Here is a 7,788-nt window from a genome sequence, read left to right on the forward strand (position 1 = left end):
GAACAATGTTGATCAAGACGGAACTTGGACTCATTCCACCTTATTACATGGCTACATCCCTCATACCAAAAAGAGTCTTAGCAAATCTTACAAGAATTATGAGGAATTTTTGGTGGGGGCACAAAAACGAAATAAAGAAGATGCACTTTATAAATTGGAGTATTTTTGAGCTGGAAAAGGAGCAGGGAGGCTTGGGGATAAGGTCACTTCATAAGCTGAATATGGCGATGATAGAAAAACTGATTTGGAGGTTTATGGAGGATGAGGATTGTGTCTGGGGCCAGATTATGAGAGCAAAATATGTAAATTTTGGAAGTTTTTGGGAAGTAAAGAAAACTAAAAGCTGCTCAGCTACGTGGAATGCTATGTTACAAGTTAGAGAAGAATTGAGAGAGGGATGTTGCTGGAATATAGTAAATGGAAAAAATATAGATATTTGGGATGATCCTTGGATTCCGAGTATTCCAACTAAGAATCCAGAGAAAAGGGAGAAAGGTTATCAGACTATTAAGAAAGTGAAGGATCTTATTATTCATGGAGAACACAGATGGGATGAACTCAAGATGCAGCAGCTCTTCAACCCAACTGAAGTGACCAAAATAATGGAGATTCATCTACCCACTGACCCAAAAGATAACTCAGCTGATACAGTACTGTGGACACATCATCCAAAAGGTGAATTCTCATCTAAATCCTTTTTAAAAACTTTAAACGACATAACTCCATCTACTTCAAAAAATTATATCTTTCCATCGAAGAAATTTTGGAGTGTAAGAAACATTCCCCCAAGAGTACATCTTTTTGTATGGAGAATGCTTAAAAATAGGTTACTTGTTTCTAGAAATATAAAGAAACATATCCATGGGATAAATGACGACTGCAGGCTATGTGACAGAAATGTAGAAGACACAGAGCATCTATTTCTTTACTGTCAGGTGGCTCAAGCTGTTTTATTTGCTTCTCCATTAAGTCTCAAAATAGTGGAAAGACGAAACCTAACTGTGAAAGACATCATTCAGTGGCTGGATGAAGGAGGAGATTACACCAAACTAAAAAAGGGTATGTGCATCTTCTGGGCAATAAGGAAAGGTAGAAATGATGTGGCCTTTTACAAGAAGAAATTCAAAATCAGGGAGGTTATTCAAGAGGTTATGTACTGGTTTAATATGAAGTTTGAAGTAGAGGTTCATGATATGCAGCCAACAGAAGAAGACATGATGGAGGCTCAAAAGGATAACTGGGAACCACCTATAGGAGAAAAAATCAAAATTAATTTTGATGGAGCTGCAGGGCCAAGGGGTTTTGCTTGTGGAGTAATTGCCAGAGATAAAGAGGCTAAAATGCAGGGTTGTCAAAATAGGACTATTTGTTACTGTACTGCAATTGAAGCCGAGGCAGCTAGTGCTCTATTGGCAGTGGAACTGGGGGTCAGTAGAAGATTCAGAGACATAGTATTGGAACGTAACTCACTAAATGTTGTCAATGCTCTGCAATCGAGAATAACAACTCAAACTGGAGAATTCAAAATACAAGCAGCAGAATCAGAGATGAGATGAGACATTTCAACTCTGTGGAATTCAGGTACATCAAGAAGAATGCCAATAATGTGGCACATAATCTTGCAGCTTTAGCTGCTTCTTCCCGCTCTTCGAATGTGTGGATTTCTTCCCTTCCCTCTTGTATTGCCCTTCTCATTGAGAGAGAGCAGTATTCTGTAACTCATGCACCCTTGTGTCTTTCTTTCCTTGTTGTTTTTCCTTCCTCAGAAAAAAAAAAGAAAAAAAAGAAAAATAAATAAATATTCGAATGGATAAATACTTTAAGACTATCAGTTGACGACCCTGCCTTGGGATACCACTATGACATTGATACCTGGGACCAAAGGATTAATATGGTTCACCAACTTCAACTTTGATGTTATGCTGTCGGCTATGGTATGGGGAGGATGGTAACCATTAAATTCATATTCCATTTGAATATGGTGTTCCAGTCCACATCCGTGCAATTCTACCTTAGCTTAGCAGGGCATTTTGGAAACATTGAAAAATACGGTTTAGTATAAATTCCAGTTTTGAAGTCTGCTGTTTTTATTTTCCTAATTATTAAATAAAATAAAATTGAAATTTTATAAACCAATGACACAACTTTGAGAGTGCGTGCACCCTCCGAGGTGCACATTCCTCCCTTTGCTATAGGCTGAATACTACTAACCCTAGTTATTTTCTTTATTTATTATTTTCAGTATTATTACTGGATAAATTACATTGGAAACTGGTGAACCAAAAAATTAGGCACATCCTTCTGCACCTTTCTCTTCTTCGCTTTGAGAATTGAGGATACAAGTTCTTCGTTTCTGGCGCAATTCTTGTCAGCTTTGTAATACCTCACAATAAGGCATAAGATGACAAGTTGAAACCTTCTTGTCCAGAAAAAAAAGACCGACGAAAATACCCTTGGTTTTACCTCAGCAACAACTGGTTTTGGCCAACATCATGTGTAAATTCATCACCAACCCACAAGCAAAACAAAAAAACAACATGGTCAATATTTCCCAGTAAACTTAAACAGATAGGGTTATATGCAAGCATTCAACACAGCATTATTTCTTCCTGACTGAAAATTCTCATGCTCAGATCTACATCTAATGAAATGATTCATGATTGTTACACTCCAGCAGACACATTATTAAAGGGAACAAACAATTCATATGAATATTGATGTTTTCAATTCTTTGGCCAACATAACCAATTAAGAAATATGCATTTATTCTTGTCAGCTTTGTAATACCTCGGAATAAAGCATAAGATGATAACCTCATAGAACAACAAACAAGGAGCATTCAAGTTGGAACGCTCTATACCATCTTCTGATCCTCGGTGTTATTAAGGTTCCTGCTTTCATGGTAAAATGGGTTTACCAATATTCTTTTGCTTAGCCTACATAGATTATAATTACAAGTCAGACCTTATGCTGGTGGTTCCAAAAATGAGGTGCGTCCACAACTTCGATGATCCAGTTCAAGTGAACAAGTACTCTGGATCCCAAAATAAAATAGAAAAAAAATGAATTCCCATTACCTGTACGTTAATCAAGTCGTTTTTACCAAACATAAATAATAAAGATATGTTAGAGCATAATTAGTATGAATTGATTTTACAAGTAATTATTCTTGAATACTAAGTTATGCTATCACTAAATGAACTGAAATTCTCATGCTCAGAGCCATATCTAACAAAGTAACAAAATACTTTTTTTGCTCTAACAGACGATTAATATTACAGGGAACAAACAATTCATGCGAACATTGACATTTTCATTTCATTGGCCAGCAGAAACAACTACATGCATTTATTTTGGTGATGGTTAGCACATCCAAGAAGGTTGTTCGACAACAAGTACCCCAGGGATTATCGATGGATATAATAGGAACGACAGTGTATAGCATCATCTCATCCTCGGTATCACTCAGGTTCCTGCTTTCATGGTAGAATGAGTTTCTCAGCAGGCTCAATGTTTTGATTCTTAAACTTAATTTTCTAATACATTTTTGCTTAGCTGATAGATTACAGTAAAAAACTAGACCTTATACTAGTGGTTCCAAGAATTCAGTGGTTTCTTTCCCTGGGCATCCACAAGTTAGATGATCCAATTCAAGCGTTCAACTACTCTTTATCCTAAACAGATATATGTGAAAACATGAAAATTCCCACCACCAGAACATAAACGAATAAAGATCAAAAAAATCAAGTCATTGGAATTTAGTACAGCATCAATGAAAATGAACAAGTATTACCTTGATGCTTTCATGTTCTCACACCAGCAACCATCTTAGCATCTTCAGCAACTCTTATTGTTTCATACAGCTATTTTGGGGACCTAGATTTGTCACCGCCAAATATTTTGGAGGATGCAGCTTCAAGTTTTTCATCCCTTTAACTTTGACGAAGATATAGTCCCCAAATGACTGTCAAATAAAGCATTTGTTAAATCCGAGAATGCAAAATCCACAGCTGATATAACTCGAAGATACTCATGTAGTGTGTCCTGCAAAACAGGTAAGCGAAATCGATGCATGTGCCACTTAACAAATGAAAATCACACAGCATATTTGTATTGACAATGCAAGAAAATAATCCAACCGCATCACATATACAGACCAAATTTCATTAGGACAAACAACCTAGATGACGGGTACGATTATTAAATTAAGGTTTTTGAATTTTACAGTAATGAAACAAGAAAAGAAGCATTGAGAAGAACTTACTGGTTCAAGAGGCTTTTCCGGTCTCCTGTTGGTTCTAGTAGTCATCATTAAGTTTGAAGGACTGAAGTTCAGTTCGAAATTTTCCAAGTAAAAAAGTCGAAATGCACACAGATCGTTCAATTTCCTAAGAGGGAAAAAAATTACCGAGACGTTAATAAGCTTTTAGGAAGGCGGGACAGGAAAACTGAAGTTTCAAGTTTTATAGTGCACGCATAGAATGCAGTTAAAATTAAACAAGGGTTTAAAAGATGAAAATATCTATAAAACAAAACAAAATCCTACAGATAAAAACAGCTTATCCAAAAGAGTTACAATTGGTTATAAATGTACCCAGACACTCCACTACATTATTTACCAATTCCTCATGAACCATAACCTCCATGGCTAACTAGTTCTCATTTGACATCGAACTCCACAAAAACCTTCAAAGGGGGTCCTCCAAGCCTTTTCGGCACCATGAGGATTTGATATAAAAATGCATAAAAACTAACTACGTTGAAATTGACAACAAAAGCACATTTTCCCTTGAGGATTTCCCAACACAATGTAGCCTAATAAAGTAATTTGCGTCCAAACAAATCACAAGTATTAGAGTAGACTATAAACAAAATTTAAACTCGTATATAATGTCAATCCACGAATACTAAATTCTTGTGCTTCCCTTTTCATAATGACAGTTAAGTACTACCAGTACCTTTAAAATTCTTTCAGCTCCTCCGAGAGGTTGAACAGCCTGAGAAGCTGATGATGGATAACCTGGATGGCGCACCACACATTCCTCGTTATCTGGTGAAAGCCCAGAAATAGTTCCATCTCTTACAACTCCCATTTCTGTACATGACAGCAAATCCTAAATGGTAACAAATGTCAATTTCCACCATAAATAAGAATTTCAACCATTTCAAAACCTAATTTTCACCATGTACAGATTTTACAAATTCAACTGATAATGCTTCTGCAGGTTAAAATCATTTACAACGGACTTCAACACAGAAACTAGAGGCAGTAGACCAGTAGTACACCGAGGTCTGTAGACATGTTGGTTGAAAAGAACAGACCTCTGAAAAGGAGTTAAAAACTGATGATGACATACAGAAGTATAATTACCTATAAAGACACAGAAGAAGCAGCTTCCAGTACAAAAAGCCTATCCAAATACATTTCCAATTGAATACCTAGCAAAAATTTTGTATTGTGATCTCCCAATATGTTTTTTAAGGGCTATTCAACGGATACTGTGTATCCATTTTCACAAATCACAAGTGACTTTCTGCCAGCTTACAAAAAAGTGTACACGGGCTTTCAGATTGTATCACAACTTAGTATGAGAATGATCTTTCCGAGTATCAATTAATATATATAAGCAAGCCTTCAACCTCCACATTTACAGCATGCATTTTAACTGATAATCTCATGCTCGGAGCTATATCTAATGAAACGACATAGTAATTGTGGCATTGCAACAGCACCTAATGACAGGGAACAAACAATTTGTGTGAACAATGACGTTTCCATTTCATTTGGCAACACTAATAATTATGATATATGCATTTATTTTAGTAATGGTTTGCACATTAAAGAAAGTGGTTAGACAGCGAGTTCCCCAGGGATTACAAACTGGGATTGTCAATTTATAGCAATTTGTCTTCTTCGGTATTACTAAGGTTCGTGATTCATAAACTTGATTTACTAACATATTTTGCTTAGCCAATAGATTATAGTTAAAAGACCTTATACTAGTAGTTCCAAGGGTGGTTTCTTTTCCCAAGCATCCACAACTTAGACCATCCAATTCAAGTATTCAACTAATCTTGATCCCAAACCAAAATAGAAATATGTGAAAAAATGAATTCCCGCTACCAGAAACAAGTAAAGATCACATAAACAAGAAAGAAAAATTGCGGAGAACTTACTGGTTCAAGAGGTTCTTTTAATCTCTTGTTGGAAGTAACCATCACTGAGCTTTGAAAGCTGCAGTGCAGTTTGACATTTCCAAGGGAAAATTCGAAATGGACACAGATCTCCCCGTTTCCTAAAAGTGAAAAGAATTACCGTGATGTTAATAATATTAGAAAAGGCAGGACAGAAGACTGAAGAGGGCAGTTACAACCAACCAATTAAACAAGAGTTTAACAGATGAAAATACTTATTCAACAAAATAAAACCCTGTTGATAAAAACAGCTTATGTAAAAGAGTTATTATAATTGGCTATCAGTGTGCCCAACACTCCACTACATTATACGACAAAACAAAATCCTGTTGATAAAAACTGCTTATGTAAAAGAGTTATTATAATTGACATTATACATGTCATTCTAAAGGTTACCAAATCTTCATGAATCATAACATGCAACGTGTTTTCCTTTGACACAAACTCCACAAAAAACTTGAAAGAAGTCCTCTCAGGTTTTTTCGACAGTATGAGAAATTGATATAAAAATGCACAGAGAAACTAACTAGGTTGAAATTGACAAGTAAAAGCACATTTTCCTTGAGAATTTTCCCAACACAATGTAGCCCAATAAAAGTAAATTTGCGATCAAAGTTCAAACAAATCACAAGCATTAAAGAAGACTATAAATACAATTATAACTAAATTCTTGTGCATCCCTTTTCTCATGACAATTCAATAATACCAGTACCTTTAGAATTCTTTCAGTTTCTCTGAGAGTGTTTATAAGAACAACTGACAATGCATAACCTGGATAGTGCACCACAACTCCCGTTTCTGTACACAGTACATACAAATCAGGAAATCATAATTGTTTAAACCCATCAAGAGTAAAGCACATCCCAATATATTTCCAATTCCCTATTTGTAAATAGAAAACTCCTCGAAGAAAATGAATAAAAAGTACAACCTAGACATTGTTTGAATTGTGATCTCAAAATTAAATTAAATTCGATAAAAGCAAAAATGGAATTAGAAATCAAATGAAACAGCATGCATCACCGTGGTCAGCTTACCAGTTTTCCTCTTCTTCGTCCATATCTCTTTAGAATTCTGAAGAGAGGATTAAGGATGAAGAAGAGAAAAATTGGCAAACAAACAAAAAACAAAAAAAAACAACAATCTAATTGTAAATCAACATATACTTGGATAGAAACCAAAAAGCCCCTTGGTTTTAATGGAACCAAAATCGGAACGAAACCCTGATTCAATCATCATCCTTCTCACTCTCACCCTCAATGATTCAGGAGGAGAATGTAAATGAAACCCCCAACTTTTCACACTACACTGCACAAACAGAAGATATTGTCTTCCCCAGCGGGCTCGGTTTAAGCCTTACCTTTTAATCTCAGTGGCGGGCCTATAAGTTGTTTAGTGGGCTTCGCCTAGGGTTGAACATTTGGAATGGAATCCGCAAATTTTGACTGGCTTATACATTGTGAAAACTACAGGGAGACCCATTCTCCCACATTTTTCCACTGTCAAACTCACGGACAGAAAAGTTCAGGCGCGCACCCATTTTCCCGTCAAAAATTCGTAGCAGACCCATAATTTATGAAATTCTGCTTCTCA

The 7,788-nt window shown here is 35.9% G+C and overlaps 1 long non-coding RNA gene across 5 annotated transcripts; it reads right to left on the bottom strand.

Annotated features, from left to right (window-relative positions):
- Nucleotides 1-2,107: 2,107 nt before the first annotated feature.
- Nucleotides 2,108-7,479, bottom strand: LOC113329244. 5 transcript variants are annotated; one of them, XR_003349767.1, is made up of 8 exons: nt 7,362-7,479; nt 6,908-6,993; nt 6,178-6,296; nt 4,959-5,114; nt 4,265-4,388; nt 3,794-3,964; nt 2,788-2,936; nt 2,108-2,474 (listed from the first exon to the last, which is right to left on the bottom strand). It is a non-coding gene; the product is annotated as an uncharacterized LOC113329244 (long non-coding RNA). The 5 variants fall into 5 exon arrangements; XR_003349769.1 differs by having other exon boundaries at nt 4,959-5,095; nt 7,233-7,471; XR_003349765.1 differs by having other exon boundaries at nt 7,233-7,471.
- Nucleotides 7,480-7,788: the final 309 nt, after the last annotated feature.

The sequence above is a fragment of the Papaver somniferum genome, unplaced genomic scaffold (assembly GCF_003573695.1).
Source record: "Papaver somniferum cultivar HN1 unplaced genomic scaffold, ASM357369v1 unplaced-scaffold_115, whole genome shotgun sequence".
Taxonomy (NCBI): domain Eukaryota; kingdom Viridiplantae; phylum Streptophyta; class Magnoliopsida; order Ranunculales; family Papaveraceae; genus Papaver; species Papaver somniferum.